A 25,855-nucleotide genomic window follows, 5' to 3' on the forward strand; every position below is an offset into this window, starting at 1 on the left:
AAGAATAAGAAAAAAGAACATAAAACTATCTATAAATGCAAGGATCAGAAAATTAATCTCTAATTTCAGTTTATTAATTTCTATTTGAGTTTGTTTGAGTCTCTTTTATCAAATAAAATAATTCGCTTTTGTTATGAAAACAAACGCTTTACCGATTGGCTCTTACACGTAGCAAGCAGTCGGTTCTGGGTTTGTAAAAACTTGTGTACATTCGAATGAAAATGGTCAGATGTCAGACCAATCAAGTACGCAAATCATATCCAACCACAAAACATCAAACAATTGCTACCATCAAAATCAGTCTATGCGTTCGCCAGTCCTTCATCCTTTCCCATTCAACTTTTGTACACCCCAGCACTTGATGACCATGCCCGAAACTAGAAAACTATCGGAAAATTTTGCCATCATCGTCGTCGTCACTCGGTCCACATTCCCAAGCCGAAAAGGATCTCCCTAATCCTCCTACCCTAGTTGACAGAAAGTCGAACAGAGACCGGTTTTTACGATACGTGCGCGATTCTCGACTAGAAAAGACCCAGGAAATAGGGATGACTGTCCCCCCCCCCATGCCTCCCAGGGGTCTGGGTTGGAACGGTTCCAACCGTTTAAAAAAATATATGAGAAGCAAATTAAATTTCATATAAGTACAGCTCCAGCCAGACGACGATGGTGCTGCTCTCTGGTTTATCAGGGAGAAGCACACACAAAAAAACGAGGTAACATCGTAGCTTGCTACGATGCAATCTACCGTAGGTACAATCACATACACCTAAGGATGGTACTGCGTATGTATTCGTTCGAGAGCTTGCACAGACTGCATTTCTACACTCTACGAATCCGCCACGTGTGTGCGGTGGAGGCGGTGGCGGCAGGGGTTGCTGCAGTTCTTATCATGCTGTACGCTTGCTTTGATGATGACAGGGTCGGTAGTAGCGAATGCGAGAGCGATTGCTCCTTTGATTGCCATCCGTCCGTCCTCGCACAGTCAGGCGACAACGAGCAAATTTTTCACCAAAAAAAATTTAAAATTTATAGAATTTCATGTTTGATTTAATTGTAATTCACTGCTCACAGCAAATCAAACAATAAGCTGCTGTTTTATGACTTCACCGGAATCAAATAACAGACCTGAGATTTCACAAAGTGGAGGCAAAAAAAACCGAACCGAGCAGAGACAAAACCACCGCCGGCAACACCCCCCCGTGTGTGGTGTTACAGGAGGGGGGGGTGAGTAAACGGAGTTTGGGTGGAACGGCAAATTGTCTGAGTGTGCCTTTCCTATGCGCCGCCGGGATGTGGTTCGGAAACGCTTCGTCCGGGGCCGAGTCGGGCCGGGATGCACACAAAGCGCATGTATTTTCGCACTTTCAATTCAATCTGGTTGCTCTTGTTTGTCTGGAAACAGTGTTCTTTTGCTATACATATAATATTCTTTTTTTTTTTTTGGTTGTTTTTCCAAAACGTTAAATGCAGTGCTGTCTGGCTCACTCAGTGTGGATGGTTTAGTTTTGCTAACATCACTTGAAAAAAAAAGGGTTTTTATTTCAAACTATGCGAGCCGTCATTTCGGAACCGTCTAGCGTTTGACAGCTTTTTGGGCGGATTATCGGGGGTGGCCCTAGACAGACGATCGATGACCTTCTCAGACACATTTATCCCTGGAGTCAGTTCGTAGTAATCGACCTGGACATCGATGTTGCGGAAGCATCTAATAGGAAAGTCGAGTATGGGTCTTCGCCGAACCTTCGGAAATAGTCCTATATGTATTTAGATTAATTCATAGTATAGTTCATTTGAATCGGAAATCTGAATCGATTTTGATTTGATTCTAATCTAAACTCAGTTTCAGCTAGAACTAGCCTAAATCCTAAGGACTCCTTTCGATCTCGGGTTTCGAAATAAATCATAAACTGAAGCACTTTTTCGGATCTCAAATGTGAAACCTTAGCTGTTCGTAGTTTGGCACTACCGTTGCAGTGTAGTAGTAGCTTTTTATTTTTCAATTTTGCACTTTCGTTTTTATGAATGTTGAGTTTCAGGTTTTTGGTTTGTACCAGGCCAAAACAAGGATCCCATGTTGCATCGGATTCACAACCAGATCGTGCCCGGTGCATTTGTTTTGATGCATGTCGATGGAAGTAAAGAAAGAACACAGCGCTAGGACTCCAGTCCCAGCGAAAAAAAAACTCCAATATAAGTGAACCGGCAGACAAGAAACCAAATCGACAAAGACGACATCTAGAGCGACGATGTCGCGCAGAGAAGAGCCGGGTAGCAAGTTTGCGAAAAGAATAATAAAAAATAATTAAATGCAGAGTGCAAAAATTCTCCTCATGTTAGACCGACAGACAGAAGCTCAGACAGGGTAGAAGTAGTGCAGGAAGAGAGAAAAAAAGGTGCACATATGCAACTCGTCTGATGCTGCTGCTGCTGCTGCTTGGCAACCGTGTCTTGGCACCACACTACGAGCAAAACTCTCTCGCCACTGCATTTTTGCGCATTTTTTTTCTATATTCCACACACAGCATTCTTCTTGCTTCTAATTCTTCGAGTTCTTCTGCTGCGCTAGGGATAGCCGTTTGAGGATCTCCTCCTGGTTTCTTCAAATCTTAGTTTCCTTTCGCTTCCTCCAGCAGACGACGCATTCGGAGTTTTATGCAATTTTCTTTGTGTTGTTATGTCTGGCTGCGCTGACTGACTGACTGCCATGCCCGAAGCTTGGCTGTCCTTCGCTGTCGAATCTTTGTGTTTTCGCAAATTGGTTCAAAAGTTGGCTGCCGATCGTCTAAGATAGGATCAGTTTTAATTCGATCCGAACATCTGGCCTTCACACATAAGCCATAAACGACGACGTGTTTGTTGTTTGGCTTGGCTGATGCAGCAAATGGATTGATTGAGGGGCATGACGACGACGACGACGGTTCTTTGTCTGGGCTATTGTAGTTCCGAACAACCACGTGGTTTCCCGTTCGTTATATTACTGCCTCGGAGAATGCAAATATACTCAATGGAAGCGAAGTGCAATTTTCGGAACAATCTAGGTTAACATGAAACTATTTTTATGCGTGATGCAACTTAAAAAAAATTGCAAAAAGCTATGCTGTAGTAACAATAGTAGGCTGAGGAGACGATTCGCTGGAGATTGCTTTCTCTTTGTCTGTCTGTTCAACCTCATTGGTTAATGAACGTCGCCTGCTAGGATAATGGATAGACTGAAGAGTATTGCAAAACTCGCCCACAGCATTTTTAGTGGAAATTTTGCCGATGTGGCATTCAGTATTCAAATCGAATATCGATTTGCAGTTTCTGCATTATTAAAACTTGTTTCCTAATGCGAACAAAGGGGTGCTCATTAAAATTTTAAATTTCATGTAAATGAGAAACCATTCCAGGAGACAATAATTAGTGTTATCACCCATTTGGAAGCAGACAGACTGGCAAATCTAATCTCAACAACATAGTGATTGGTAATTGATTCAATCATCGACGCGTGAGGAATTTTGGTGCCCCTTGAAAGTTATAAATGAGACACGTTTCTAAATTTCTTAGCGATCCATTAATTAGAGGTTTCTAGATTCAAATTCAATTTCAAATAACTGAAACGACTTTCTCGAGTCACTTTTTTCCTGTAGATTCAGAATAATTCTACACAAAATTTTGACCGAATCTCCGTTAGAGTTTCAGATCGGATTCACTACAAATGCAAGCCAGACCAGATTGAAACTATAGTTATAGAACTTATTAGTATTAGTTAGTTCTCTGAGCTCTGAAATGCTTTTCAACAATCAGAGTTTGCGGTGTGCAAAATTCGCGGGAATTGATTTTCCAGAAAACGATAATTAAAAATCTCATTCCCCGGGAATTTTCGGGAGCCGGAAATGAAAAAAAAATCTCAGCAAAAATGAGATTTAAATTAAAGTTTATTAATAACAGGTAACAAAAAATCCTTCATAATTTTATTATCAATTCACATGAAAAACGAAGTGAAAAAAAAACATTCAAGTTCACATCAGAAATTCGCGATCGAATTTTGTTGCAAATATTTGCAGAAGAGGAGGTTTCAGGGAATTCATGTCGTGAAACAGTTGCTTCAGATCCGGCAATAATTATTCGTTAAACCCAAAAAATGTAATTTCCTTCTGTAAAACTTTGGTTTAGTCCGCTGAATCACAGCTGGTGTTTGATTTCTAGAATACTTCCGAATCACCGATTCCAGCTCATGCTACATTTCTTTAAAACCTGGAGAGTCCAATTCTTTCAGTTTGTTGAAGAGAAAGCTGAGTGTTGGGTAGGCCTATTCGCTATATTTGGTATGGACTTTTTTGAGCAAAATATTTTTTCGGTCTAATATATATGCTATAATATTACAATGTAGCAAATATTTGCTCAAAACTCTGTTTGCTTCAACGGGGGCAAAGCCTCTTCGCTCATTCTTCTTCAAATGTAATCGCTATGCCATTACACGATACGAACTATTTAAAAAAAATCACATGGGTTGTATGCAAAGCCACGACCGCAAGATTGACGTAGAACTACATGACGTTGTTTGTTACATTATTTGCATTGGATATGTTTACAATTTCGTGCAAAAATTGGAGTTGAAGTGCTATCGAATTTCAGTTTGCACATACATCACTGAACAGGAATGGAGCAAACAATATACAACGCAAACAAGTTTCAACAGTCAGAGTGCATGCAGATTAAAATAGCATTTTACTAATTTATTTCTAGCGTAAAAAGAAAAATTATTAAATCTTCAATCATTTGTTTGCTGTCCTTTTATTTTTTTGTTATGGAATTAGACTACTGCGTCCATTATTTAGAACTATTGTAGAACTATTGCTGTCCTTATGAAAACAATTGTTGTTCAATTTCATATCGGATATAATGTTGATCGCATCTGTGTGTTACCCCGACAGAGGGGATTAAGGCTTTTTTTTTTCAACACAGTTGAAAGCTAAAACTTGACGGCCCATATTTTTTGAATGCCAGCATCCCAAAACGTTTGTGTGTTGTCAAAATACGGCAACTTTTCATTAGAGGAAGTGCCGGCTAATGTACCTACTACTGATGCTGCTCGCTACCTCACAAAGGCAGCTTTTACTAGAGGAAGTGCCGATGCAACTGCAGGCCCTGCTGATGCTATCCGTTGCCACAGCTGAAGCTGCTATCCGCTGCCATTGGCATCCGCTGCAACTGCTGATAAGAGATGACTGCTGTTGTCGCTATCTAAAACCAATATGAGCAGTTTCGGCTGAAAAAGGCTCTAATATAAGCCAAATAGCACATTTCAAATTACTAGGTCTATAATTCTGTCGGCTGTGCTTGGGAAAGCAATCATATAACGACAAGGTTTTTGACAAGGTTTGACAATTTTTAATAGTACAATAGATCGAACAATGAAATTACAATTTTCTGCATTTGGGGCGAATCTTACAAAATTTTCTCATCTATTGCTGCAAGAACGAAGGAAATCCATCGAAAACTTTTCACTTTTTTCGGTTTTGGATTTTCATTTTACATCCCTATGAAGCCGAGTATGTAGCCGAACTTCCTGAGAGACGTAGTTCTACGTCAAAAAAACTGCGTAGCGAGTCCAGTTTTCATTGGCATAAGAATACTTCAAACCCTTTTGGAGTAGGTATCACCATTGATTAGAGTGTAGGATTCCATGTACGAATCCACTTAGTAATGACTAGTTACACGACACCAGGCTTTTGAAAATGACTGTCTACTGGTGACAGCAAATTTTAAACTAATTCGGTTCTTATTGTATAGCACAGCTTTCCCTGCTCCCCATACGTTCGGTAAACAGTCTCAATGGTCTGTAAACAGGCAAGGCAAATCTTTTAAAGGGCCCTTTTTTGTCAATATTGATAACATAGAAGTTCAAAAACAATATCCAAAAATCAATGTTCGGTACATTTTTGCAAGAATTTTTCACAAGTTTTGACAGTTCACGGCTGAAAAAAGCCTTCCTGTGTCAATAAACAGTGTGGAACACAATTTCAAACGGCGATTGCTTGTTTTTGGAGACCTACGTCACAACCCAAAAGCATGTGGTTTTTGCTTATTGTTTGCTACTAATACAGACAAATGTCGTCTTCTTTCTCACCTATATGTACCCCATTGAAACAGTCCGACAGCGATTGACGACAGCACACACATGCAATGCCGAACCGGCTGTTATTTTTCAGCTCCTTATGTCTATTGATTCTTCCAAGTTGTCGCTAATGACAGCCTTTATAGCGCGAAATCGGCGAAATCCTTTAGCACAAATTCGAGCGGGCTGTCAGGTGATTATGAAAGTAAGGCCAAATCATTATGGCATTGGCTCAAGAATAAGGAAAAGCGAAGGAGAGCGAGTTCAATATCATCAATGACAGCCGCAACCGATCAGCAGGCTGTCAATAGCACAATGTAAGCTTTAGCTGTATATGAGCTCTCATGAATAGCTAATTCATGAGGCTGTTAAAGTAGAAAGAGAGACCAGTTGTTAGTATAGTGTCACACGCAGTCTTTTTGCGAAGCCTTTTTCGTTTGCCAAATAAAACAGTAAATATTTTCGACAAATTGATACCAAATAATCACACGGTAAATTGCGATTCGACCGATTTTTTTCGAGGAATCCCGGGATCTCGGGAATCAATATTTCCCGGGAAATCGTTCCCAGGATTGCAAACACTGTCAACAATTAAAAGCATCCACAAATGATGAAAATCTTTCATTTTCATTATTCTGAGTTTCTTAAGCGACTCGGGGACAAATTTCAGCTAATGTTTTCCTTAAATTCGGAAGTGCTTCTAGCGATATCAAGACCAATTAGGAGTTTAATCTTCTGAGCAATACTTCTCTAGACCCTTTAAGTCGTTTATACTTTTCTAGATTTCGGAAACATGTTCAGTGACATTATTCCTTTCTTTCTGACATCCTTCTCCTCTTTGGTCTTTCATGAGCTACGAGAATTCAGCTATTGCCAATTCTACTAAAATTTTAATGAGGATTGTTATAGTTTGATTTGACCAGTGACCAGCACGTCAAATGTATTAAACTAAGGACGGCGCTTCAAATTTTTTTTCAGAATTTTATTCTGAATCCTCTTAAACAACAAACAATAAATCAACCAGATCGGTACAGCATAAAATCAATCCAAACAAAGTTAGAATTTCTGCTAATGAGAGAATATAAACATCTCGCATATTTCATGAAGTTCGCTTGTATACCTTTAATGTGCGCTTTGAAGATAAGTTTTTCGCCGCGAATTAGTCCCAAGTACTAAACCTTGCTAGAACAATTTAAAATAGATCCATTCATCTTGATAACGTGATTATTGTTTGGCTTGAGAGAAGAGGCTCTAGGTTTATAAGGAAGAATAAACAATTGAGTTTTGAAAGCATTGAAATTAATCTGCACCTTTTCAAGCATAATTCGTAATCATTTTTATTAATAGTATTATCCAGCCTTCTGAAGCAATATCAATGATGCCACCTTTGAGTAATTTTTTTAAACTTCACTGTCGTTCAGAAGCGTGTTTTAGTGATTTATCAGACAAATTTTTGTGAAATTTCTGCTGAATTTACAAAGACAAAGGAAGGTTAAAAAAACGCACTTGATTTTGGGCCCACCAAAATTGTTAATCCGGCTCTGATGGTAATACTGAGCTGTGAAAAACTGCTCCTTTGGAAATGTAGTCGTTCTTGAAAGAACGGTTGGTTTTGTTTCCTACAAAGCTATGAATTTTTCGAATTATGCCTTCCTTCCCATTTTCTTCGGGAATAGGACAGCTAGGACATTCAGCAGAACACTTCTCTGAGCAATCGTGATGCCGAATAGAAGCTTTCTCGATTCCTCTTGATTGCGAATTTGTAACCGCAGGTGACGCGAATAATTCTTCATTTATAAATATCCCAAGCAGCCTTTCCCACCAATTCGTTCCCACCAAGCGCTAAAATCAGCTGCTGCACTGCCAGGTGCGGATCGAGCAAGTTTCCAGTAAGAGACAACCGTCCTCTTGCTGCAGTAATTGTTTAAACAGCGAAGACCTAATTTCTGCATGCTAGCTTTTATACGTGAGCATTGAGAGTTGAACTTCCGGTAGGTGTGTCTTTGTGGACTAGAACGAATAAATCAACAGCAACAACAAATCAGTTATTAAAGTGAACTGTTTTTATACTTTTGTGTCGACTGTCCTAAGGAACAAGGCCTTGCTTCAGCATTGATTACTCGAAATATGCGTTCAGCAAGGCTCTTCATTTTTGAAAATTACAACAGTTAGTATCACAAAATCACAATTTACCGCATTTTAATGGATAGGAATTTTCCATTTGATTGGTGTACGGATGATGGAAATCCGTTGAAAACTAACTGAGTCTTGAAAGTTTGGAGGTAGACAATTTTCTTGACGTTTTTGATGTTTTCAATTTTTTAATTTGTACCCCTATATATGTTGCCGTAAGACGTGATTCTACGTCAAAACTTTTGTTTGATGACGTAATAAATCTTAGTATATATATATATATATATATATATATATATATATATATATATATATATATATATATATATATATATATATATATATATATATATATTATATATATATATATATATATATATATATATATATATATATATATATATATATATATATATATATATATATATAATTTACTACCGCATACAATTTACCGCATTTTAATGGATAGGAATTTTCCATTTGATTGGTGTACGGATGATGGAAATCCGTTGGAAACTAACTGAGTCTTGAAAGTTTGGAGGTAGACAATTTTCTTGACGTTTTTGATGTTTTCAATTTTTTAATTTGTACCCCTATATATGTTGCCGTAAGACGTGATTCTACGTCAAAACTTTTGTTTGATGACGTAATAAATCTTAGTATATATATATATATATATATATATATATATATATATATATATATATATATATATATATATATATATATATATATATATACATTCCCAGACAGATGGAAGCGACAGAAGCTGGTCTTATTGCCGAAGACAGGGAAACCACCTGGTGACCCGTCGGCATACAGACCGATATGTCTGCTCGATACGGCGGGTAAGGTGCTCGAGAAGGTTATTCTCAATAGACTGGTTAGGTACACCGAATGTGCAAACGGTCTGTCGAGTAACCAGTTCGGCTTCCGAAAAGGCAAGTCTACGGTGGATGCTATTCTGTCCGTCACCAAAACAGCAGAGGTAGCACTCCAGCGTAAAAGATGGGGCATTCGCTATTGCGCAATCGTCACGTTGGACGTGAAAAATGCGTTCAATAGTGTTAGCTGGGATTCCATAGCCCACTCGCTTCGGAAACTAGACATTCCGGTGTCTTTGTACAGGATTCTGGAAAATTATTTCCAGAATCGTGTGCTAGTTTACAGCACAGACGAGGGTCAAAAATGTGTCCCAATTACCGCAGGGGTTCCACAAGGTTCCATCCTGGGCCCGGTACTGTGGAATATCATGTACGATGAAGTGCTGAAACTAAAGCTCCCCCAAGGGGTTGTGATCGTTGGATTTGCGGACGACATCACACTTGAGGTCTACGGCGAGTCGATCGAGGAGGTTGAGTTGACGGCTTCGCACTCTATAAGCGTCGTCGAGGACTGGATGCGCTCCAAAAAACTGGAGCTGGCGCATCATAAGACGGAGATTTCAGTTGTCAATAACCGCAAGTCGAAGCAACAGGCGTTGATCAGTGTCGGGAATTGCACCATCGCCTCTAAGCGCTCCCTGAAGCTGCTGGGGGTGATGATCGATGACAAGCTCGCCTTCGGGAGCCATGTCGAATATGCCTGCAAGAAGGCTTCAATGGCTATTGCAGCATTATCTCGCATGATGTCCAATAGCTCAGCAGTGTACGGCAGCAAGCGGAAACTTCTAGCTAGCGTGACTTCGTCCATACTGAGATATGGCGGGCCAGTGTGGTCCAAAGCACTAGGTACTAGTAAACATCGGAGTAAGTTGGAAAGTACCTACAGGCTCATGTGCCTGAGGGTTGCGAGCGCGTATCGAACTGTGTCATACGACGCAATCTGCGTCCTGTCCGGCATGTTGCCTATCAGCATAGCCATTAAGGAGGACGTAGAATGCTTCGATCAACGTGACACAAGGGGCATACGAGGTACCAGAAGATCATTCTCGATGATCAGATGGCAGCAGGAGTGGTCCAATTCCGCGAAGGGTAGATGGACGCATCGACTTATTCCGGATGTATCCGGATGGGTCGGGAGGCGCCATGGAGAAGTGAACTTCCATCTGACACAGATTCTGTCAGGCCATGGTTGCTTTAGGCAGTATCTACACAGATTCGGGCATGCGGGGTCCCCCATGTGTCCCGAGTGCGCGGATGCGGAAGAGACTGCTGAGCATGTCTTCTTCGTGTGCCCTCGTTTTGTGCATGCGCGGAGCGACATGATGGTAGTGAGCGGGCCAGACACCACTCCGGACAACCTAGTTCGGAGGATGTGTAAAGACCCAAACATTTGGAGGGCGGTTTGTACAGCCGCCTCTCAAATAGTTTTAGAATTGCAAAACAGGCGACAGGTTGACCACCGACACGCCAGTGTTAGCTAACGGCCAGTCTCCAGGTTAGTTAGCTAAGTTAGCAAAAAGACCTAAAGAACCAAGAGGGTGCACAGAGCACAAAAGCCGCTCCCCGAAGCAATACCTAGCGGTGGTCCCGGGGAGTATTATGGGCTGGAGACTGAAGGGGTTTTAGTGGGTCCGGTCACTGATTCAAACCAACCCCACACTCCCTGAGGTTGGTCACCTCAGGGGTTTGGATGCAAATTTCCCCTTCACCTGAAACAAAAAAAAAAAAAAAAAAAAAAAAAAAAAAAAAAAAAAAAAAAAAAAAAAAAAAAAAAAAAAAAAAAAAAAAAATATATATATATATATATATATATATATATATATATATATATATATATATATATATATATATATATATATATCGAAAGAAATTGAAGAAAAATAAAAAATCAAATGCTCAAAAATAGTTTATTTTTCATATGTTAAAAAATTAAATTTTTTTTAAGTTTAATTAGTATAAAATAAAGAAAAGCAAAAACATAAGCAAAACCTCCAGATCGAATCGCCGCAATGACAACGGAATCACCATTTTACAACGAAATCAACGCACTCTACTACGTGGAGGACAATTGTAAACAAAGCTGCCATCTTCCGGTATCGTGAAAGCTTCTGTATTTTGGGATGCGAACGGAACATTATTCGGTGCGTCGTTTGAAACTAGTAACCTTTCTGCCAAGAGAATGCCTCGTAGAACCTTACGAGAGCCTACTCATTCTGAGTTTTATCTGAGGTTATTTTGTGGCCATTTGAAGGGCAGACTGAGCCCTATTCTGATTATTTTATAAATGAATCCTGTGTTCAGAAAAAAAATGCTCGAATAGTGTCTCTCTTTAGTATAAATTTGCTAAAAATAAAATGATATTTTTATGTCTCTGGGGTTTTCAGAAGATTTTTAAATGATTAAAAACATTAAATTTTCGTTTGGTTTAGTTTGATCATTTCTGACTGTTGATGATTTCAGTACCAATTTATTTCGGTAGATTGATGTATGACCTGCATATTCTTATTTGGTCTATTCTAGCCTTCAGAAGCATTTTTCGACCATTTAAGGACTAAAGATGAAACAGCTTCTGTTCTTATTTTTCAGTTTCACAGAATATTAACCGTTAAGAATACCCTCAACGTTTTCAACCATAACTGATTCAGAACAAAGTAGTTCATTGATTTTTTTTTCTAAGCTCCTGAAGCATTTTCAACGATTGAAAACTCTTCGTTTATAGCTATTTTGGGAAGACTTGAGATGGTTTCTTGCAAATCACAAAAGTTCAGATTTGATCCTCAATTGGGATTATTAACCTTCAATCAAGTCTAACTACGATTCTGAGCAATTGAGTTAAATGCAGTGCTTTATATTGCATTTAATATATTTCTAGACCGATTTGACATCCGATTTGCAATTCACATAACTTATAGTGAAGGTCCATTACAACATTCCATCGATGTGCATTGAAAGTATTATAATTCTGCTTAAATTTATTAGGGTAAAACTCCGTGCTAGAATTTTGCCCCCATTTTGCAAGATAATTTTTTTTACGTGTGTGAAACTTTGATCGAATGTTTGCAGCGTTGACGCATGCATAGAGTAGCAATTTGAACGCTATTTATTATGTGGAAGCTGAGATTTTTACGCTCAAAATCGTCAAGTGACAAGAACCCTAACCTCCAAATTGTATAGAAAAGCCACCGTCCTATTTCACCTTTACTATGCAGCATCAAAGCTTTTTTCAAGAAAAAATTTACTCTAACGATCGAAAGAAAAGTGTGGACGCAACTGGACGTCTTCCCAGAGCGCTCCAACTTGAGCATCCCCAGCAGGAACCGACAGCCCCAAAACGGATGAAAGATAAACACCATTCTACCACTTTGGCCTGGTTTTTCCTTTACACACCGTTTCAACCGGGCGTACCGTACGTACAAATATACGTATAGCACAAGCGTGACATGACACGAAAAAGCCTCCCCTAATCGACCGACCTGCTCTGCCTCGTCCTCATCCTCGCCGTCATCTGTTTGTGTTTCGTTTGCGGCTTAAGGATATTTTTGCCTTCTTACGTACCGTTTTCCTCCTCGTCGTTATATAAACACACATATATCGCAGTAGGCTAGCACGTAGCAGCAGCACCAGCAGCAGCAGCCTGCTCAAAGTGCCACTGACCCTCAGCTGCGGCTACGATACTATTGTTACCCGCTGAGTGGAACTGTTTTACATTTTCACCGATCCTTTCACTGCCATCGCCTTCGTCACCGCTGCCGCCGCCACCACGTAGTAAAACAAAAGCGACGATATACGAGTAATTAATGAATGCTGATTTTCGGATTTATGACTGGTGAAAATTGAAGCAGTACAACAACAATAAAAAAAAACAAAATGAAGTACAAACAATTCGAGCCGGTTTGACCCCTTTTACGGCTTCAATTATCGGGGGAAGCACAAAGCCCACTATTACTACTACCCCTAGACGACAGTGTGGTGACTAATTTTGACAGCCAATCACTTTTCTGCACTCTAAAAGTACGGGTTCACTTACAATCCATCGATCATTATTGCTCCAGCAAACGAAGCGCACCGACTTTCGGAACAACCCAAGCCGAATCGGAGGATAAAAATACTGCATCGAAAAAGGGGGCACAAAGAGACGGTGGAGCATGAGCATGAAGCGATAACCCAAAAACGAACCACCTTCGGTCGGAGGGTTGTTTCTGCTGCTGCTTCCATTGCCGGATCATCAGCTCAGCTTCAGGAGGAACATCACAGTCAGAACGAGAACCACCAGTGGCAGCAGGCAAAACGACCGACTGCGACGCCCGACCGAGGAAAAGGTTGTGGAAAATCGATAATTCGAGACGACGACGACGGCAAATGTGTGAACGAAACACTTTGCGGAAGAAGGAAGGACATGGGGCAGCCGCAATGGGTTCACCTCCTAGCAAAGGGGGTGTAGGGTGAGGTGGGGAGGAGAAAATCAAAGAGAAAACGAAGAACGAAAATATGAGCTTTCCAGTTCCGGGTAAAACCCCGGTATAAACATTTTTCTCCAACCGTCAGTCCGGCTGTGTTACGTCACAGCGCCGTTTTTGGAGTCCGATCTGTTGGGTGTTCCACACCCTGTTTGCGAAGAAGAAGACCCTTTGGATCACCAAAAGGCGATCCAAGGCGGCTTTATTTGTTTTCGATTTCGTTTAGCTGTCTGACAGAGAAAAGCTCTTACCTGGTTGGCTTACTGCGATGACGTTCGTCCGTCCTGGCGACAGGAAACAGGGCTGGGCTCTGAGATGTACGCACGATTTGTGGCGGTCTTTGGAGTAGAAGAGTCCTTCCTTTTTTTTTATTTTCAGCGGTTCCGGTTGCAGCGGAAATGGATTTACCGGGTCGAGAAAAATTCGTTGTGACGTTATGACGAATGACTTGAGCACCAATTTATTTTCTCATTTGCGATGGAAAGCTTTTTTTTATTCTCTCTACTAATTGGATTATGCTTCTCGAAGGTGGGGTTTTGAAAAAGGTAATGGAATGCAGGCAGTTCCGGTACAACCAAGCACTGTTATAGAACACACCGTACTATACCGCGATCACTTCCGGAATTAAGCAGTAACACTGGCGGAAAAAAGGGCGCAAGCTCGAGAATAAGGGAAGAATTTCGAATTTTTGCTTCTATTGCTTTCTGGTGGAACTCTCGGTCCGCCCAAAACTTTTCGTTTTTCTTCTCACGCGACTTCTGGGTTGCAGCAGCCGCCTGGAACGACCGGGCGGTATTTTCTAGTTCCGTACTGTATTCAACACTGGGCACTATAACAACACTGAAGAACTGAAATTTTAAACGTACAGAGAGGAAAAAATTTGGTGTGTTTTATTGCGAAGGAGCGGTGTGCTTTTGTTCTGTTTGTTCGGTCGCTGAAGTTACGATAGTAGACACGGGAACCGCCACTCTGTCGTGCCAAACCCGTCCGTCCATCGGGCCGTCACACGTCCCGCCCGCACACACAGGAAAAGCAGGCCGAGAAAAGCGCGACGAACACACAAATACACCTCCGCCGCCTCGGGGGAAGCAGCAAAAACACAGCAACCAGAACGCAGAACGAAGGATCCCACTTTGGCTGCTGAGGGATTTCACGCTTATTTACTTTTTAGTCGTTGGCAGTATGCTTTTGAAGTTAGGCAGTCACATTTTTTTTATATTTATCTCAGAAAATCTACAAGAGTCTAATCGAAAAACAACTTGTTGGAAATTGATTTTTGAAACCTTTCACCAACTCCCCAGACGAGTTTGCGTAAAATCCCTCCTCTCCCCCTATCTGGTGTAATCCTTTATGCAGAACTGTGTAGCGCTTTTGTGCCGATGGTAGTGACATGTCATCTCTTATCAACTTTGGGGAAGCGAAAGTGATGCCAGCTTTCAACCCTCGAAACATGCTTGAACTGCAGCAGTTTTTTCGTCCCACTCTTGCAGCACTTCCTTAGAACGAACCAAGAACGGTACATTCCGAAGCATGAAATGGCACACGGTCCAACACCAACACCGCAACACCCAGAACCGGTGATGATTGTGGAAAGGATAATAAATACTGTAACCGGAAGCCGCGCATGCGGGTTGCCATGCGCACCAGCCGGTTCCCGGCTATCATTCCAGCAGAAAGTGTTTGTGTTTATCACAGATTACATGGAGCTATCCATACATACATGCATACATATACATACACCACACTGTGTTTTGTCTACTCCATCAAACTTTGCCGATAGACTGTGTCGCGCCCCTTGCATGCTGTTAGACACGTTCTGTCTCACCAGCGCCATCCCCCTTCTCGGGAAGCGAAATGGGACGCTTCCCGTATTCCGCATTAAACTGATTAATGGGATGTGATTATCCGAAAAAAAAATTTTTTTCCTATTTTCAAGCCTGATTTTTATGAGCTTAATCCAATTAGAAAACTCTGCTGCAGTTCTTCAGCCACCCATTTGTAACCAGGAAGTCCTGCCACCCATCAGGGGCGAGGTACTTCTTGCCTCTTCCCACCCGTTCGCACGCACAGACATCGAGAGTATCATCGTGCGGCTTTTTGCGTGACAACAACGCACGACTATCCCACAGAACCCCACGGTTACTAATTCTAACACATTACTCCAAGTGCTGTAGCTTAGTATTTGTGCACGCTCCTACTTCCGTACCGTTGTTCGGTTGTGTGCGTGTGTTTCTTCCGTTATTTCGCACATCAAGTAGCCCGGTATACGTGGCTACGTGCTGTGCTCTTCTTGGCTACTGCGCTCGGCTGCATAATACTCGGGGGGGTCAATGCACACATAAGGAGCTTTTGCCGCTCACCAGGCCCGGCCAGGCTCTACCAGCCCTCGGAAAATCTCCGCCGTCGTTCGCTGGTGGTTCCTGGCTATCCTGGCTAGCTGCTGACTGTCTGCAATGCAGCCGGGATCCCACCAGCACTATAGCAGACCAGGAACTGAAACTGCACCGGACAAACTCCCGGCCTCGTTTCACTCACCTGTACCGGATTCCCCCTCCTGGCATGCCATTCGCGCACCGGTTCCAACCGTCTGACTGTAGGTGTGGGTAAGGTCTACAAAGTTGTCTTCTATAATCATTTAAATCAATAGAGACGATGGATTGGCCAAATTGCGGCGAAGTTGTCGTGTTTTATTGATACCCCGCATCCGCTCGGAGATAAAGACTGATGTGTTCAAAGAAATCGTGGATTTAATTATAATTTGTCTATTTTTAAAATTCTAGAAAAAAACGACTCGATTTTTATAAAGAAAACATAACCAACAAGCCATTAATTATTTTCAATTGCATTTTTCTTATTATGGACATTTATTGGAAACTGTTTTTTGTACAGGCTTTTTTGTTTTTAATAAATGTCAGAGATGTGAAAAATGCTATTGACATCGATGGTACTTATTACTTTCAATATTTGGAAAAAAAAAATTGTTTTTGTGTGTCATTTCTCTGATTTTTTTTTTTTTTTGGTATCATGATTTTAGATATTTTTCATCCTTTTTTCCAGCTTTTCGTCTCATTTTGCGATATATAATACACTGTTTTGTCTTTTTTTAAAACTGCTTCGACAATGGGATTTCATTTTCATAGTTTTGAGCAAAGTCTTTTCGATATTTTTTGTCATTTTGCGACATTTTTGTCTTTCAATATTATATACAATATATGTACATAGGGGCCATCCACATACCACGTGGACAGATTTGAAATTATCGTTTTTTTTGGCGATGGAGATAGGTTCCAGTGTTACGTCTGTTAGTCTGTGCTAAAACCATTCCAAAACCGGTTTTGTAGAATCACCGTTTTGAGCTCAGTTTTTGTTTGATTTATAATCTGTTTTTTTTTTTTAAGATGGGTAAGAAGATGCTAATATGTGGATGTGGACTCATGGAATTTTGATATTTGGTCTTAAAACAAAATGGCGTTTAAAAACATAGAAAAAAATCGAAAATTCAAAATGGCGCTGTTGTTGCCCCTTAAGTTGGAACATGTCCAAACTCGGAGAAATTTAGTTCTGCATCAAAATACACAAAAAATATATATTGAAACCAAGACAGAAAAAAAGTCAATTTTTGTTGCACTGTGTTATCGAGTATTTCTACGTTCTATTTGTATTGTTTATTTGTTTAATTATTTTTACGTTTTTCAGTACATAATAAATAAAAATATATTTTGACTATTTTTTTACATCTCTCATATCCGGACATTGGTTAAAATTTGTGTTAATATATTTATTACTTTTACTTCTTTTGACATTCTCATAATTTATCAATTTCGTTTTGATATCTCTTCTAGACCTTTTCGAATATTTTTTAACTGTTGTTTTTTTTTTTGTGTGTGTCTTTTTAAAATATTTCTGACATCCTTTTAACATCTTTTCATCATCTTCTTAACATCTCGCTAACATTTTGCGATCATCTTTTTGGAACTATTTCTTTCTACCAATCTTGAAACAGCATAAGAATATTATTTTTTTCGGTTTTAATTTGCACAAATCGTTTATTGTTGTATGTTACATACTTGTTGCATTTTCATTACTTTCCAATCCGTACTGGAAATATTATTAAATCGAAAACAAACAGTCAGAAAATTGCCGAAACAAGTAACGGTTCAGTCAAAGAGTTAAAAGTGGGTTGAAAAGATAATCTAAATTGCATGATAACTGTCAAAAAATAAAAAAGAATAGTAATTAAAAGTTATTTAGATAATAAACAGTGCCGTAAATGAGTAAGCGAATAACCTAAGTTTTAGTATGTTGTAAAAAAGGTAAGCAAAGCTTTGGTGCTACATTTGGATACGGATCATGACCTTCTGTTTATCTTCGCAGCCAATTATTTAATGTACAGGACAATTGCGGGGCTAGCACTGCGATTCTACTGCCACTAACAGTCTTTCTCCCGAGCCGAGAATCGAACCTACGACAACTAGCTTGTTAGACCATCATCGTACCTCGAGACCAACAGGAAGGATTTTGTACATATTTGTATGGAGATTTATTCGACATTGTATCTAAATATTCAAACATTAGTAACCGGTTCCATTTTTCCTATTTTGGCTTTATGCAGTTTTTCGCTATTTTTCTATTATTTTGAAGTTGAACGAAAAAAAAAAATCTGCCGGTGTTTGCTCACATTTTTCGACATCTTTTTAAGCCTTTATTGATTGTTATTCAACGTTTTTGTTTAACAGTTTTGTGACATCAATATAGTTCTGCAGGATTTCGACTTTTGAAGTAGAATACTTCTCTCAGGAAGTTCGGCTACATAGGGATGTGAAATGAAAATCTAAAACCGAATAAAGTGAAGAATATGTCCATTTTCAAATGCTAATAAATCGGTTAGTATTCAATGGATTTCCTTCGTTCTTGCAGCAATAGATTGGAAAATCTTCTAAGATTCTTCCCAAAAGAAGATAATTGTAATTTTATTATTCACACTATTGTACTATTGAAAATAGTCAAGCCTTGTCAAAACGAAAAATTCGACCTCTGATTGGTCGTTATACGATTACTTCCCAAACACGGTCGACAGAATCCGCTCATAATAGTTCTAGACAGCGACAACAGCAGCCGTCCGCCCTTAGCAGCAGCACTAGTAGTGCAGCGGATACCAGCGATGGCGAAAAGCGGCCACAGCTGTGGCGTAGCAATGAATAGCGCTCTAGTTGCAGCGAATTCCAGACACGATAGCAGCTGGGCCAGCTGATGCAGGGACAGTGGATACCAATGGCAGCATATAGCGGCCACAACTGTGGCATGGCTATGGATAGCGCACTAGTTGTAGCGGATCCCAGCATCGATAGCGGCTGATGCAGTGAGGCACTTTGGTAAAATGCAGTCTCTGTGCGATAGTGAGCACTAGTAAATGCATTCAATGAAAAGTTGACTCATTTTGACAACACCGACAACCGTCTGGTTTAAATCAGCTTTTCACTGTTTATTATATCACAAGGAATACTTTATTCGCACTGTCAGTGATAACGCAAAGATGTGATCGGCATCTTATCCGATACTAAAATGAACAACAAATTGTTCTTTCCAGGATGAAATAGAAACTTGATTGAAGATTTAATATTTTCTAATGAGTTAATTCACATTTTTAAATTTGTAAAAGTTATAAATTTTACTTCATCTCTGTGTCTCAAAACGTACTGAATTATCTTTTCCTTCAGTCATGAGCACGACATCCGAAAAAAATTCATCTCAAAATTTAAAAACTGTCAAGTCCCAACCATGACAAGCCACTTACTCTATTATTGAAAATGGACAATCCTTGTTGAAGCGCAATTCGATTGATCTGAGTAGTCAACGTTTATTTACTAGAATACTACAAGGTATACAGCCCTAGGGTTGTATGAAAAGGTGACGTGGGACTAAACACTGTAATTAGAAGGATTTTTAGTTAAAAAGGTTACAGAATCTGCAGACAGCAACAATTCGTTTTGTTCTGTGCTTCAAATATTTTTTTATACGCAGCCTCCCCATAAATTTTCTTTTTAGAAACATGCCACACTCGTAAGAATTTCGATTACACTTAACGATATTGTGTAGTGTTTTTTTGTGCGAACAACATTTATTTAACAAGGCACAAGCGTTTCGTTGTTATTGTAGAAGCACCAAGAATTTCTCGCAATGCCTCTGAATCAGAATTAACTCTATTTCCTCATAAACCAAATCCAACAATACCTACGTTATCATAATACATGATTTTGTCTTATTTAACTCTGATCAAATTAGGTTTATTACATAAATCTTTTTATGAAAATAGTTTCGAAGCCGTTACATAGGTTCACTCATAGGAAAACATAAGAAGATATGTTGAACAAAATAATCAACAAGTTCCAGCGAAAAATCATAACAATCAACAATTACAAGGAAGTTAAAGTTCGAAGTGATAAATTTCTGTTTGACAATTTTTTTTCATTTGCCAACAATTACATTCACGTATTGCAAAGACAACTAATATACGTGAGAATATTATTTCTGATGTTAAAAACAAAAATATATCATCTAACAATGTTGAAATGTGAACAAATATTTTGAATAGATCCTAGTGAATCGACAAAATATTCAGAAGCATTCGCTGGCTCTTAAGCTTCTATAAATATGTATTTTCAGATCAGTTCACGATCAGTTAGTGAATATCGGAGAAAAAATGCAAAAAAAAATCTTATGACCGTTGCAAAAATGCTCAATTTTTGTTGAGTAGTTTTTTTTTTTTTTTGTAAGGTAATTATATTCATGAGATAAACTTTTAATCACCATCAGCAGCAGCATTGCACTTTTTCCTTGATTTCACAAAAATAGAAGTCATTTACCACTGCAATGATAGACGGCGAGAGACCAGCGGCGTTCTGCTCCACATAATATGTATATTATACTGTACGGTATTGTTACTTTTACCAGCATGTTTTCTTTCAAGATATTAGTTTTTATTATGCTCTGAGAGCAGGTTTAGAAATTGTTCAAGTGAAAGGCTTGTTTCAAAACTTTTCGAAAGATCTTTACCTTCGAGACTTCAAATTATTCTAAGTTCATGGAAAGAAACTTAAATTGACTGTTGGGACGGGGAAACTCTGTCCATTTTTTTTGATATTGAAACTGAAAATATCACAGGGCATTGTTGGTGTCCATTCACATCATCTGTGCTAGGAATGCTCGCGTGTGATTGGTTCATTGTTCGCGTGAATTTTCTTGTAACTTTTTATCAATTTTTACCGTTGAGCAGTGAAATAATAATGATGACTAGTTTATTATAAAATTGTTACACGTTTTATCTATCCAACAATATATTGGTTATTATTATCCATCATGTGGTTATGCTGTTATTATCGTTTGAAATCTGACGTAACATTTGCCAGTTTCGTCTCCTATTTTACAGAATGCATCCCAGTATAGAAAACAAAGACGTAGTCCCACGTCAAAAAAATGACTGACACGTAAGCAGCCGGGTTATCTTTCTTGTAAAAGTATTCTACTTCAACCTTGCGGTCGTGGCTTTGCACACAACCCTCCTGTTATTTTATTCTAACTATTTCCTACATCTGTTTTCCACTTCATTCGACATGATTTATACACTTTTGTTTTCGCATCACTTCTGATAAATATTTTCAACATCTTTTCTGTCGCTTTTTAGAACATTTAGTTGTTATTATTTGCCATTTTGAGATGTCTAACTCGTTTCACACTTTTTTCAACTGTTTTACATTTTTGGAATAACAAGTCAGTTATCCTTCAGGTTATCAGTAGGATCATAACGCCAGCCCCGTAATTGTTTTGTATACTAATTATTGGCTGCAAAGTCTGTGTCCACTCTATTTTTATAGTTTTTAACCATTTATGTTTTTAACATTTTTACAACATTTCAAAATTATTTTGTTATATACATATATCATATTTTACTTTTCAACATGTTTTACAATTTTTCCCATATTTGTTCCACATTAATAATTTCATTTTTTACCATTTTTTTTTGTCATTCTATGGGGCCATCCACATACCACGTGGACAGCTTGGAGGGGGGGGGGGTTGGCTAATGTCCACGGTTCATTCATTTTTTTCAGAATTTATATGGACAGTTGTCCACGGAGGGGGAGGGGGGGTTTCAAAATCGTTAAAAAACTGTCCACGTGGTATGTGGATGGCCCCTATCACTTTTTTGAAGTTTTCGTCTTATTTTCTAGCATCTCCTTAATTTGTTTACAGTGTGTTCAACAAGTTCGAATACAACTTTTTATCAGTGTGTAGGTGCACACCATGTGCATTCTGTGTGTTGATATTGGTGTCAGCTTTGGGCTCATATACACAGGGCGTTTAATAAATACGAATGCACTCTAAAAAGGTGTTCAAAAAATTAAAATACAAGATAATCTTTTCTGAATCAATTGTGATTTAGAAGCAGTGTTTATTGAGAACCTTTACGATATATTAACTGGAAGCAGACCTCCTATGTGCTGTAGGACGTGCTTGAGACGTTTTTCGAAAAAATTTCACGCGGCACGCAGCTAGTTCTTCGGCATCCCGTCCAATCCTACATCTGCTTAGTTTGAACAAAAAGGAACTGGACGGTTTACAGAACATTGTCCAAGTAAGCATCACCTGAAACAAATTGGTCAGTCAGATGACGAAACTTGCCACCTCTGCGGGATCGAATGTAAAACCGCAGGACATTTGCTCTGCTAATAGACCTCTTCAATGCTCCAATGTAAGTCGGATGGAAAATGAGGCAAGCAAAGTGCTGTCATAATGCTTGCATTGATTGCGAAATTTTTATAGAGTTAATTTATTCCTACGCGGATTGTGTGATTTGTTTACGGTTAGTATCTTACAAAATGAATATTTAATTTCCAGTACCGAGCAACTTAAAAGAGACTATATTTTTCGATTTGCTCAACTCCGGTAGAGTAAAGCAAGGGTCATTTATGAGGCAAACAACCCGAATTTAGTGTGCGTGACTGAGCTGTCAGAAAGCTCTATGCAGTGCACTAATACAGCACAAAATAAGAGCATTTAGAAGCGTAACTAAGAGAGCCCTTCGAGGTATAGTCTGCAAGTCTAATTGAGGTAATACATTTCTTACGAAATTCAGTGCCAAATTGGGTGGAAAGGTGCGCTATGACAACGACGATCACTTCCTTCAATAAAGGTAAATTTTACAAAAATTCACAAGACTTGTGTACAAAGTTGACGTAGAGCTACATAAATCTTCCCTTGCATTGTTACCTTTTGTTATTTTTCAACAAATAATGGTACTCAGACTAATCTAATTAGAACTGGAAGGATTTTTCAGCACATAAATGTTGAATTTTCCCTCGTTTGACATTTAAATGAAGTGTGTTGAATAGTTTTATTATTTTAAGCAGAGTTTGGAAGCTGTTTTCCATATTAGGGAAAGCAATTAGTAAGCGACCAATCAGAGGTCGGAATATGGGTTTCAACATGGCTTAAAGCTTTCAATAGTACAACAGTTTGAATAATTCAATTACAATTTTCTGCATTTGGGTGGACGTATAGATGATTTTACAATCGATTGCTGCCAAAACGAAGAAAACCCGTTGGAAACTAACCGACTATAAGCGTTTAAAATTCAACATGTTTTCCCCATTTTATGTTTCTAAATTCTCAGAACTTCCTGAAGGACGTAATTCTATGTCAAAGAATCATGACAAAGGACCTGGGCTGGGATACAAACCGCACAAGAAACGCAAGATTCACGGGGTAACGGAGACTACAATCACAGAGAACAGACTTTCATCTTATTTTCAAAAGATGTATAAAAACTCCGCAACCGTCATTTAACAGTAAGTGGTAATGCTTCCGCTATGTGGCGCTCGTGTCACTGACAAACCAAACACTAATATCGATAAAATATCGACGCGGCAATATTTATGCAGTGCAATTGGGGCACCACAAGACAGATGTCGTTAGTGTATTAAAGGGTAATATCTACCAGAAAAAAATTATTCCGCCATTTATTTTGATTGGCCTAAGTCATGCTATAACTATCCAAGAATCAAAATCTACATCGCCCAAGTACAGATCTAAACTCAAAGTTCGTTTAAATTAATTTTTACCGAACACCTTTTATACTCCAAAATCACATTTTTCGTTTAATTTGGCGATGCTCGTTTTTCTTTTTATTTCGAGGCTTTGTAAACTAGCAGAAGTTACCTACGATCGTTATCGTGTTTCAAATTTGCAGTATAGAGGTCTCTGCATCAAATTTCGACCGTTATAGCGTCTCTACAGAACGTGTTTACTAACAATTTCCCTTTGTTTAGTCGATCAGCCGTTCTCGTTGTGTACATTCTTTGTTTGAGTTTTTCTATACTTTTTAACTGTGAGTTATATTCAAAAGTACTTAAATATGAGTGACAAATTTGAGTTTTGCGTGGGATCGGGCGCCAACTGTGTCAAAGTCGCTAAGCATCGCATGTCCGACATCGCGAAAGAGGCTAGGCGCAGCCATACATCAGATGACAAAAAGGAAGCAGTGGAAAATAAAACCCAGGAAGGACAATTTTACGGCGCAGGGATAGCTGACTGAAGGTAAAAAGAATTATTAGAGGCTTTGTTATTGCGATTCTTAAGATTTATAGCATTTTGAAACTTTAAACGCGTTTTTTCTCAAAACCATGTTTTCAAAATCGGCGAGCAGTAGAAATGAAAAAGTTTACATCCGATTGACTTGAAATTTTAACTGTAACTTCTTCATTAGATTATCTAGTGAAGTACACACGATTTAAGCGATTGATTAAAAACAACTAAAGTTATAAACAATCAAAGTCGATTTTTTTGTCGAAACAGACCTTTTTTTAAACCGTTGCCATTTTGCGAAGAAAAATTCTAAAAATATAATCATGTGTACTTCACTAGCGACACTGATGTAGATAATGAAAAAAAATTTGTTTTGGTTATAGGTGGAGTTGGACACGACTTCTACTGCTCGCCGCGGAACAACTTTAAAAAAAAGCGGTTCACGGCAATCGCTGCACAAACGCCATTTTGTAACAAAAATAGCAATAAATAAAAATATTTTTTTCATTCTGCAAGAGTTGCTCAATCCAATGATATATTATTTATATACCTTACATCTCAAATGTCCTGTAAAAAATCATGAAAAAAGCCTTGCTTTTTTTAGCATTTGGTAGATATAACCCCTTGACGTGTTTTGATTCAATTTCTTACACACGATTTTCAAATTTCTCTATATAAATATCAATGCCTGTTCTCTGTGATACAACGAAGTGGTTGGATAGAGCCAAACTGACACTTTCGCGGCACACAGGTCAGGAGTTTATGGTTTCTGATGAGAAACCCTTTGTCTTTCATCATCTTCAGTCCCAAATATCTCTCAGGCTCAGTAGATGCTGAGAAAAACTAACCACCAGTTGAAAAACATTTGGTTTCGTGTACAACGCTGTAAGCAGCCTAATATTCACTTAAATATAGTCCACGATATGCAAAATACATCTTCGAACATACCTCAATCAATAGCCAAAATACCCGAAAACTTCACCTTCCTCTAAAGATCCGAAAAAAAATCACGAAAATTATTTATTTTTCAACCTTCCAGAGTAGGGTCCCCTCTTAATTTTCAACATATTTAACAACCTTTTGACCGTTCATTTCACATTAATGACTTAATTTTCGCAGCGATTTTTTGTCATTTTATCACCGTTTTTTAATTTTTGAATCTTTCATCCTTTCGAATTTTACTTACCTTTTTCGCATTATTTTGGTTTATTTGATATTTTTCGACTTGTGCTAATATTATACGTTTTTGAACATTTTTTGTTTTTTTTCTATTTTTCTGTTCATATTTTATTTTGTTAGATATTTTACATTATGTGACATTTCTTTTATATTTGACGACACTGTTTTCTTGGGGTTAGATTTTTGATAGTTCTAGAGAAACGTTTCAAAAGGTCCTCTCTGCTTTGATCGATTTTTTTATCGATCATTTTCATTTGATCACCACAACTTAACAAACACCTTTTATGACACGTTATTTGCACAAGGAGGATCACTCTAGCCTTCTGAACGAAAACCACGCTTGGGAGAGTTACTAAAGCTGAACCATTACTAAAATAAAAAGACGCCTTGGAAATACGATGAAAGCAGATAGGACCTTTTGAAATGTTTTTCTAGAGTTCCTCTTATTTTTCAAAAAGATGGATTTTTGTCTTTGACACGTTTCTATTTTGTAAATTTTCCTCACTTTTTTTTAGACA

At 38.7% G+C, this 25,855-nt stretch overlaps 1 protein-coding gene across 1 annotated transcript in view; it reads right to left on the reverse strand.

Annotated features, from left to right (window-relative positions):
- The window catches only part of LOC129718606 (RNA-binding protein MEX3B), an 87,935-nt gene extending 73,370 nt beyond the window's left edge, over positions 1–14,565 (reverse strand). Inside the window, exon 1 of the mRNA XM_055669540.1 lies at positions 13,829–14,565. The gene's annotated coding sequence lies outside the window, so the exon portion shown is untranslated. The remainder of the gene's footprint in view (positions 1–13,828) is intronic.
- Positions 14,566–25,855: the final 11,290 nt, after the last annotated feature.

Source organism: Wyeomyia smithii, chromosome 1 (assembly GCF_029784165.1).
Source record: "Wyeomyia smithii strain HCP4-BCI-WySm-NY-G18 chromosome 1, ASM2978416v1, whole genome shotgun sequence".
NCBI lineage: Eukaryota > Metazoa > Arthropoda > Insecta > Diptera > Culicidae > Wyeomyia > Wyeomyia smithii.